At 42.7% G+C, this 11,002-nt stretch overlaps 1 pseudogene; it reads left to right on the plus strand.

The window, feature by feature from the left end:
* Positions 1–4,701: 4,701 nt before the first annotated feature.
* On the plus strand, positions 4,702–5,544 carry LOC114675486 (insulin-induced gene 1 protein pseudogene; annotated as a pseudogene).
* Positions 5,545–11,002: the final 5,458 nt, after the last annotated feature.

Here is an 11,002-nt window from a genome sequence, read left to right on the forward strand (position 1 = left end):
CCTTTTAAAATGCAATGACTTCTGACAAAGGTATACAGTTGTGTAACCATCCCCACAATCAAGACAGGAAAATTATTCCACCAGCAACCTCCCCCAAAAAACTTCACTTGTAGTCTTTGAGATCAATCTCCTTTTTTTACTCTCAGTCTCTGGAAATCGATTTTTTGTACCTGTAGTCTTATCTTCTCTAGAATGTCACATAAATGGAATCATACAGTGAATAGCTTTTCGTGCCTGGCTTAGCATAATGCTTTTACGATACATCCATGTTGTTTCATGTATTGGTAGTTATTTAATCTTTACTGCTGAGTAGTTTCCAGGGTCTGGTTGTACTGATGCAGAGCAGGCGAGCCCCAAAACTGGGGCTTAACCTGGGAGGATTCTTGGCCTCACCCAGGAAAGAATTCAAGGGTGAGCTGGTGGTGTTAAACAGCAACTTTTCTTGAAATGGCAGTGTACAGCAGCAGCAGAGGTACTGCTTGTCGTAGAGCAGGACCACCCCAAAGGCAGTATGCCCAGAGTAGCAGCTCAGAGGCAATTCCATGGTCATATTTATATCCACCTTTAATTACATGCAAATTAAGGGGCAGATTACACAGAAATTTCTAGGAAAAGGGTGGTAACTTCTGGGTCATCAGGCGGTTGCCATGGAAAGGGGTGGTAACTTCCAGGTGTTGCCATGGCAATGGTAAACTGATATGGCACACTGGTGGGCGTGTCTTGTGGAAAGCAGCTTCCTCTCCATCCCTGTTTTAGCTAGTCCTCAATTTGGTCCAGTGTCTGAGCCCTGACTCTGGAGTCAAGTCCAGTCTCCTACCTCAGTCCTACAATTTGTTTATCCATTCATGAGTTGGTGAGCATCTGAGTTGTTTCCAGTTTATGGCTATTATAAATAAAGCTGCTATAAACATTCACATACACATCTTTGTATGGACACATTCTTTCATCACTGGGTAAATAATAAAGAGTGGGCCCGGTGTGGTGGCTCACCAAGGTGTTGGTAATTCCAACACCTTGAGAGGCCAGGGTGGGTGGATCATTTGCGGTCAGGAGTTCGAGACTAGCCTGGCCAACATGGTGAAACCCCACTTCTACTAAAAATACAAAAATTAGCTGGGCATAGTGGCAGGCACCTGTAGTCCCAGCTACTCAGGAGGCTGAGGCAGGAGAATTGCTTGAACCCAGGAGATGGAGGTTGCAGTGAGCTGAGATTGCGTCACTGCACTCCAGTGTGGGTGACAGAGCAAGACTCTGTCTCAAATGTCTCAAATAATAATAATAATAATTAATAGTGGGATGACTGGATTATATGGCAAGTGTATGTTTAACTCAATGTGATGTTGCCAAATGTTTTCCAAAGCATCTATACCATTGCATTCCAATCAGTGGTGTAAAGGAGTTCCAGTTCCTTCATCTCTTTGCCAGTGTTTGATATATTACTTGGTACATAGTGACATCCCATTGTAGTTTCACTCTGCATTTCCTTATACACTAATGAGGCTGAGCATCTCTTAATGTGCACATTTGCCACCTGTACAATTTCTTTAGTGTAGTGTCTGCTGAAATCTTGTCAACATTTTTTATTGGTTGTTTGTTCTTCTTATTGAATTTTGAGAGTCCTTTATATATTCTGACTATAGGTCCTTCATCATATCTTCAAAACTTTGCTGGGCATGGTGGCACACGCCTGTAATCCCAGCTACTTGGGAGGCTGAGGCAGGAGAATTGCTTGAACCTGGGAGGCAGAGGTTACAGTGAGCCGAGATCGCGCCATTGTACTCCAGCCTGGGCAACATGCAAGACTCCATCTCAAAAAAAAAAAAGAAAAGAAAAGAAAAGATTTTCCTTTTTCTCTTGAATTGCTTGGCACCATTTTGAGAATCAACTGATCTTATATTTATCAATCTATTTTTGTTCTATTGAACTTCATATCTTTCCTTACACCAATACTACACTGCCCTGATTACTGTGAGAAAGCTATCAGTGATAAACATTCTCAATTTTTGCTTATCTGAAAAAACTCGGTTTTGCCCTTACTTTCAAAAGATAGTTTTCTTTAGTCTTTGAAGATATTTGAAGATCTTATTCCATACTCTTCTAGCATCCATTTGCTTTTGAGAAGTCAGTAGTCAGTTGTAGGTGACCTGTCTCTCTGATTGTTTTTAAAGTTTTTTCTTTATATATATATATGGAGAGAGAGAGAGAGAGAGAGAGAGAGAGAGAGAGAGAGAGAGAGAGAGACAGAGAGAAGATCTAACTGTGTTGCCCAGGCTGGTCTTGAATCCTTGGCCTCAAGCAATCCTGACTTGGCCTCCCAAAGTCCTGGGATTACAAGCATGAGCCACTGCACTCAGCCTGTCAACTTTTAAAATACTGCTATTTATACCTTGTTTTATTTATCCTGCTAGCTATACATGTGTTTCTTATGTTTACATTTGTAAAATTACATTTTTATCAGGTTTAGAAGCCATTATTTGTTCAAATATTGCCTTTCTTCTCTCACTCTATTCTCTCTGTCTCAGTCTCCATTAATATGTATTAATTCTTCCTCTCCTCCATACCTCTTTATCTTTTTTTATATTTTCCATTGGTTTCTTTGTGCTCTGTTCCATATAATTTCTTCAGGTTTATATCCCAGTTTAATTCTCTCTTTGGCTATGTCTAATTTATTGTTTAATCCATTCACTGTAATTTTTGTCAAATATACACATTTGACAAAATATACATAAATATATGTAATAAATATAGAAATATAAATATATATTTAAAATATAAATATAAATATTATAAATATAAATATAATAAATATGATATAAATATATAATAAATATAATACATAAATATACATATACATACAAAATATGTTTTTTTTTAAGATAGTATCTCACTTTGTTGCCCAGGCTGGAGTGCAGTGGCACAATTATGGCTTACTGTGGCCCTGACCTCCTGGACTCAAGCAATCCTCCCACCCCAGTCTCCTGAGTAGCTGGGATTACAGGTGCACTCCACCACACCCAGCTAATTTTTCAATTTTTTGCAGAGACAGGCTCTCCCTATGTTGCGCAGGCTCATCTCAAACTCCTGGGCTCAAGGAGTTTGAGCCTTGACCTCCTTCAGCCTTGGCCTCCCAAAGAGATAAGATTATAGGTTTGAGTCACCACACCCAGCCAATTGTATATTTTTATTTCCAGAAGCTGTGTTTGATTCCTTTAAAATATTTCTAAACATTTTATAATATCCTTTTTTCCTTGCTCATTTCTGTGATTCCATCCTTTATTTCTTTAAATTATTTTATTCTTCAATATTTTTTACTTTGTGTATGTGTATTCAATATCTGAAGTCTTTGTGGGTCTACATTTGCTTTTATTGTTGCTATTGACTTTTATTATATTGGCTTGTTACCTTATTTATTTGTTTGTTTGTTTTTTCTTTTTTTTGAGATAGAGTCTTGCTCTGTGGCCCAGGCTGGAGTGCAGTGGCCTTGATCTCGGCTCATTGCAACCTCTGCCTCCCAGGTTCAAGCAATTCTCTGGCCTCAACCTTCAGAATAGCTGGGTCTACAGGCATGTGCCACCACACCCGGCTAATTTTTGTATTTTTAGTAGAGATGGGGTTTTACCACGTTGGCTAGGCTGGTCTCGAACTCCTGACCTCAGGTTTTCCACCCACCTTGGCCTCCCAAAGTGCTGAGATTACAGGCATGAGCCATCGCACCCGGCTACCTTATTTATTTGGAAGAGCTGTTTCAGAGTTCATTTTTGGTTGATTTCAGTCTGAGTGACCTTTGGTAACTATATAAAGATGTGGATATTGCCACTCCACCCTTCATCCCAGAAGATTTAATTGTTTTCTTGTGCTAGGAACAAGGTTTGTTAACAATGTTACATGGTCTTAGATCCGATCCCTTTGAGAATCCCTGCTCAGTGTGAAATTCTCAGATTTCATTATTTCACCTTGACCCTGACCCCAAGTCTACTTTGCTAATAGTTTGCAGTGATTATTTTGGAATGTTCTCATGGGACAATCTCATTTCTTACATGTCCTTGCTACTTACTGTTCCCTGTATTAGCCTTAACTCACTTTTAAGGATCTTAGGGAACTTCTGAGACCTTCTTTATAGCAATTCAAATAAATTAAATAATCTCTTTGGGCTAATTTTTTTTTTTTTTTTTTTTTTGAGATGGAGTCGTGCACTGTCACCCAGGCCGGAGTGCAGTGGCACAATCTCGGCTTACTGCAACCTCTGCCTCTGGGATTGAAGCGATTCTCCTGCCTCAGCTTCCTGAGTAGCTGGAATTACAGGTGCCCACCACCATGCCGGGCTAATTTTTTGTAGTTTTAGTAGAGACGGGGTTTCACTATGTTGGCCAGGCTGGCCTGGAACTCCTGATGTCGTGATCCAGCCGCCTTGGCCTCCCAAGTAGCTGGGATTACAGGGGTGAGCCACCGAGCCCAGCCTCTTTGGGCTAAATGTTAACATACTTATGAGACATTTACATTTTTTCCTTTGTGAATTTCTTGAGTTGTGTAATTTATCATTTTTCTCAATGTTCTGTACTTCGTATTTTCCATCTAGTCTCGAATGTTTCGAAAGCATGATTTCAGGCCCTCCATATAAGCCGCACTTGGGGATGTCCCGGGCCACTACTCTTCATTCCGCGCCGCCTGGGCCAGGAAGCGCCTCTCCGATGGGGGTGATGGATGCCCAGATTGCACGACGACCACTTCTGGTGCTACTCCTGAGCCTACAGCGCCAGACGCCGAGGCCCCCAGTGAGCCCGGGCCGCAGGGCCGGCTGCCAAGGTTGGGGATACGATCAACACCTCCGTCTCCGGCCCCTCCCTGCTGGCGGTCTGTGGGGCCCTGGACACTGACCCTGCGCCCGGGGGGCCGCAGCGCTAGGATGAGCAGCCCCGGGCCCGGAGGCCTCCACACCAGCACCTGGCATCATTGCCTGGTGCAGAGGAGCTTCATGCTCTTCTCAGTAGGGGCGGTCCTAGCCCTGGTGCTTAACCTGCTGCAGATCCAGAAGAATGTCACCCTCTTCCCAGAGGAGGTGATCGCCACCATTTTTTTCTCTGCCTGATAGGTCCCTCCCTGCTGCGGGACAGCAGCTGCTGTTGTTGGTTTACTGTACCCTGTATCGACAGTCACCTCGGAGAACCCCACAAATTTAAGAGAGTGGGCCAGTGTCATGCGCTGCATAGCAGTTTTTGTTGGCATTAACCAAGCCAGTGCCAAACTGGATTTTGTCAATAAAGTCCAGCTGTCCTTGACTTTAGCAGCCCTGTCTTAGGGCTTTTGGTGGACATTTGATGGTTCAAGAAGTGGCCTGGAGCTTGGGATCACCATAGCCTTTCTAGCTACTCTGATCAGTCAGTTTCCGTTTGTAATGGTGTCTATGAGTACACATCCCCAGGTCTCCTCTATGTTCCTTCTTGGTTCCCACGTATAATCTTTCTCAGGGGGTGTCACAGTGGGAAGCATAGGACGACAGTTAGCTATGGGTGTCCCTGAAAAGCCACATAGTGATTGAGTCTTCAAAACCACTGATTCTGAAGAATAAGTAAGATTTGGGAAGAAAATCTGATTGTGGATTATGACAAAAATTATCTTTTTTGTTAAATAATCTATTTAGATTGGGCTGACTGCACAAATGATTCATGGAAAAAGATGTTCAATGGTGAAGTGGAGAAAATAACTACTTACCTTGAAATCCTACCTTGACTGACTGCGCTAGTGCCTCTCTGTGCCCTGGAACATTCTGCCAAGGCTGTGTAGGTTCAGGCAGGTGGCAGTTTCCTGAGTGTTAGATTTCATTCATGATTAAAACAAGATGCCATATTTCAAAGCCTTGAACTGAGACTTAATTACCAACTATGAGTTTTCTGTCACTGCCCAAAGGAGATGGGTTGGTGGTGCTTAACAAAGATGAAGTATGGCATAATAGGAATAATATTTATCCAAAATATTTTTAAAAATAAGTTTGTGTGGCTAGGCGCAGTGGCTCATGCCCGTACTCCTAGCACTTTGGGAGGCCAAGGTGGGTGGGTCGTCTGAGGTTAGGAGTTCAAGACCAGCCTGGCCAACATGGTGAAACCCTGTCTCTAAGAAAAATTCAAAAATTAGCCGGGCGTGGTGGCGGGCACCTGTAATCCCAGCTACTTGGGAGGCTGAGGCGGGAGAATCACTTGAACGTGGGAGATGGAGGTTGCGGTGAGCTGAGGTTGTGCCATTGCACTCCAGCCTGTGCAACAAGAGCCAAACTCTCTCAAAAAAAAAAAAAAAGTTTGTGTTGAAGAAGGAGAAGGAGAGGAAGAGGAAGATGAAGAAGAAGAAGAGGAGGAGGAGGAGGAGGAAGAAAAGAAGCAGCAGTGAGTATAGAAAGGTCCTGCTCTAAGTAGGGTTGCAGTGTGGCCACACTTTATGATGTCTCTCGTTCATGCTATGGTGATGTGCTTACATGGTCACATGTGTACGTATCACCAGTGAGTCAACTGTGCTTTTCATTCCACCCATGGAAGTTTGTATAGACAATCTTACTGAGCAAAAGGCAATGAAAAGTCATGGTTCTACACTGTGATATATTGGAATTTTCACCCCAGTTTATGAAGTTTATTTTCAAATCCATAATCATCTAAGAATGAATACCTATCTGCCATGTATTTCAATCTTAGTGGGCCAAAATGGTTTGTTTCTTTGTTACTCCAGAAGGGAGATGACTGTTTTTTTCCACAGCCCTATGGAATTTGCAATCTGTGATTGCTTTGTGAAAAGGAGAGTGCATATGTCATTGCATTAAACATGTGGTGTTTCCAAATATTCCATGATATTGGTGAGCACAATGGTGAGCACAATTTAATGGCATAGACCATACTAGACCTAATTTGCAAGTATTGGATCTTAAACTTCAAGTGCAATGTATATGAAAACCAAGCTGAGCTTCGTAGCTCTTAAATGGTTATTTATTTTTTTAACGTGTGAGATGTTCAAGAGAAGAGTTCTCCATTACTTTCAGCGCTGCATGGAGGAAACTCAGCAATGGTTTCTTTCAGTTGTGAAGTTTCTTTCGTGTTGTACCCTCCACTGAACCCTCCACCTTTGAAGTACTCCAGTTTTGTGGGTTTGTTAATTTTTACCTACAAATTTACCTTGCTGTGTTTTGCAATTTAAATGATTTTGGTTTGTTTTAAAATCTGAGAAAGTGGCCTGATTAAAAAACTCATTTTACATAGAAGTCACCGGTCAGTAGAACAAAAACTTAGACTAACTTGCCTATGAGTGTTGATCTGTGTATTTGGTTTCATGTATGTGATGATCCTTTTTGGGGCTGTGTTTTGCTTTGTTTCGAGGGATCTTGGAGTAAATTTCAGGTTCCTGAAGCTAATTTATTTTAGAGGAATTTTGTTTTAAAAAATAAGATTATTGGCTGGGTGTGGTGGCTCAATGTCTTTTTCTCTTAAACTGGAAATACATCTATATCTGTTAGAAATAATGTAGCCTAAGAAATGTAAATTTGGCCAGGCATGGTGGCTAACACCTGTAATCCCAGCACTTTGGGAGGCCAAGGCAGGTGGATCACCTGAAGTCAGGCATTCGAGACTAGCCTGGCCAACACAGTGAAACCCCGTCTCTACTAAACATACAAAAATTAGCTGGGCATGGTGGTGTGCTCCTGTAATCCCAGCTACTAGGGAGGCTGAGGCAGGAGAATCGCTTAAACATGTAAGGCGGAGGTTGCAGTGAGCTGAGATCGTGCCACTGCCCTGCAACCTGGGTTACAGAGCAAGACTCCATCTCAAAAAAAAAAAAAAAAAAAAAAAAGAAAAAGAAAATCCAAAACCAATTAAAGCTTTATTTTGAAGAATGACAAATCTAGATTCTATTTTTAAAATTTGTGTTTTTGTTTTTGTATCTTGTTTTGAGACAGGGTCTCACTCTGTCACCCAGGCTGGGATGCAGTGATTTGATCTCAGCTCACTGGAACCTCTGCCTCCTAAGCTCCAGCGATCCTGCCATCTCAGCCTCCCAAATAGCTGGGAATACAGGCATGTGCCTCCATGCTCGGCTAATTTCTTGTGTGTGTGTGTGTGTGGTGTATGTGTTTGTTTTTCTAGAGATGGGGTCTCACCATGTCGCCCAGGCTGGTCTGGAACTCTTGGGCTCAAGCGATCTGCCCACCTGGGCTTCCCAAAGTGCTAGGCTTATAGGCATGAGCCACCACACCCAGCCCTGAAAAAATGTTTGAAACTCATATATGTTTAAGTGTGTGATGTATCTATTTTTAAATTAAACACTAAAAGACAAAGACAAACAACACATGTTAATGCCTCAGGACTCCAAATCTCAGTGTCAACTCAGCCTGTGTTGAATGGTCCTTGAATGCCTCTGGGTATTCTTCTTTCCCCAGTGCCCAGCTACTTCAGTAAATGACCACTGGTCTTTTTGATAAAGGACTGAAAATCATTACAGAATATACTCAAGATGATGTTTCAGGGTTCTTTATTCTGGTGAACTGGCCACCTCTTCAGTCCCCCAGTACCAGGTCTGAAAATTGACTTAGGTTCAACATCAGGGCAAGAGATCCTGATTTTCTTTTGGGTGACCACCCCCAATTTTGTCAAATGCAGTTTATTAACCATTACACACCTACTGCTAAGCCCAGGGACTGACACATAGTAAGTACTCAAAAATATTTCTTGAATGAATGAATGATGCTTGGAATTTCAGAGACATAAAAGTTTAGGGTGGTATACAAAACCTCAATCAATCAGTGATTATTGAAATGTTTATTGTTTCATTAAGTATTCTACTTGACCTACAGGGAAAACATAGAGACCTACAGGGAAACATAAAAAACATAGCCTCTGGAATCAATCAGTGTGATTTGATATCAAGTCTCGTCTTATCATTTCTAAGTCTCAGTTTCCTCATGTGTAAAGTGGGTATAATAATAACTTACAAGGCTGCTGTGTGGATCACATGAGATAATGCACATAAAGATCTCATCACGGTGCCTGATACATAGCAAATGTTATAAGGTTAAAATTTTATTTATTCATTTTGTTATTTTATTATTATTAGTTTTTGAGACAGTGTTCCTCCGTCACCCAGGCTGAAGTGCAGTGGTGTGATCTCAGCTCACTGAAACCTCTGTTTCCCGGGTTCAAGCGATTCTCCTGCCTCAGCCTTCTGAGTAGCTGGGATCACAGGCCTGCACCCCCACGCCCAGCCAATTTTTTTTTTTGAGACGGAGTTTCGCTTTTTGTTGCCCAGGCTGGAGTGCAGTGGTGCAATCTCCATTCACTGCAACCTCTGCCTCCCGGGTTCAAGCAGTTCTCCTGTCTCAGCCTCCTAAGTAGCTGGGATTACAAGCTCTCACCACCACACCCAGCTCATTTTTGTATTTTTAGTGAGGCAGGGTTTCACCACGTTGGCCAGGCTGGTCTCAAACTCCTGACCTCAGGTGAGGCGCTTGCCTTGGCCTCCCAAAGTGCTGGGATTACAGGTGTGAGCCACCACACCTGGCCAATTTTTTTTGTATTTTTAGTAGAGACAGGTTTTGCCATGTTGGCCCGGCTGGTCTCGAACTCCTGGCCTCAAGTGATCCACCTGCCTTTGCCTCCCAAAATACTGGGATTAATAGATGTGAGCCACCATGCCTGGCATAAGGTTAAAAATTTAAATACCACTACTCACATATGCCACAACTGTTACTCCTTTGTCTCTGCTTATAATTGATCTAAACATTCTCACTAAACTCCACCCTGTTTGGTTGGAGGGAGGAGGGAGGCAGAGAAGTAGGATGCCACAGGAGTTAAACTTGTCAGATGAGGGTCCCTTAGTCTCTGCAAGATGGTTAAGACCATCTCCTGCTGGGTAAATATGAAATAATCTAATATTTAACTCCACATCAGAGCCATTTCATCCTTCTTTCTCTTACTTTTCAAGGTGTCAGGGTTCCACGGGCAAGCCATGTGTGCTTTTGGCAGGAAGAGGGAACCCTATTATCCATAAATGAGTCTCTCCATAGGCTTTGGAATCCTTGTGGGCTTCAAGGTTTTTGCTCAACTTAGTATTGATATCCTGGTTATGCTCAGCCACTGGGACACTGGGGACATTTGCTGCTGGAGTGTGTGGTATGACTATTGGTCTGTCCTCTTGGTTGGCGTATATCAGTCTGTTCTTACACTGCTAATAAAGACATACCTGAGACTGGGTAATTTATAAAGGAAAGAGGTTTAATTGACTCAGTTCCACATGGCTGGGAGGCCTCACTATCATGGTGGTAGGCGAATGAGGAGCAAAGCCATGTCTTACATGGTGGCAGGCAAGAGAGCTTGTTCAGGAAAACTGTCCTTTATAAAACCATCAGATCTTGAGAGACTTATTCACTACCACAGGAACAGTATGGGTGAAAATGCCCCATGATTCAATTATCTCCACCTGTCCCTGCCCTTGACATCTGGGGATTATTACAATTCAAGCTGAGATTTGGGTGAGGACACAGCCAAACCATATCAGTTGTGGTAGGGCCCATTGATCTACAAATATGACTTGACCTCACCTTTGCATCCCTTCAAGACTCAGCCACTGTCTCCCTCAGACATGTGGCAGAGGTTATCAGGTCCCTGTCTACCCAATTCCTCATGGTGACCCAATGGCAGGTCACACTCAATTACCTTCCAGTTCCCCAAAAAGGATGCTGGAAAGGGGACTTTTGACTCTCTTCTGAGTCATCAAGGGAGGTCTGCACTAATTAGGCTACCGTTACATCACTGTAGGCCTAGGTGCACTCTGCAGTGGTGTTCTCTCCATTTCAAAACAAGAGGTCAGGCTAAATCTGTCTTTACATATATTTTCTCCCCTCAACATAAACTGGGTTTTCCCTTTTCTAATCAATTACTGATGCAGGATTTTTTACTCCTTAGCGCAGCTAGGTCTGGGTCCTCATCTCACCACCAGGAAGAATTAGGCATGCAGACACTTGAAGAGTGAGAGG

This window comes from Macaca mulatta, chromosome 11 (genome assembly GCF_049350105.2).
Source record: "Macaca mulatta isolate MMU2019108-1 chromosome 11, T2T-MMU8v2.0, whole genome shotgun sequence".
NCBI classification, from domain to species: Eukaryota; Metazoa; Chordata; class Mammalia; order Primates; family Cercopithecidae; genus Macaca; species Macaca mulatta.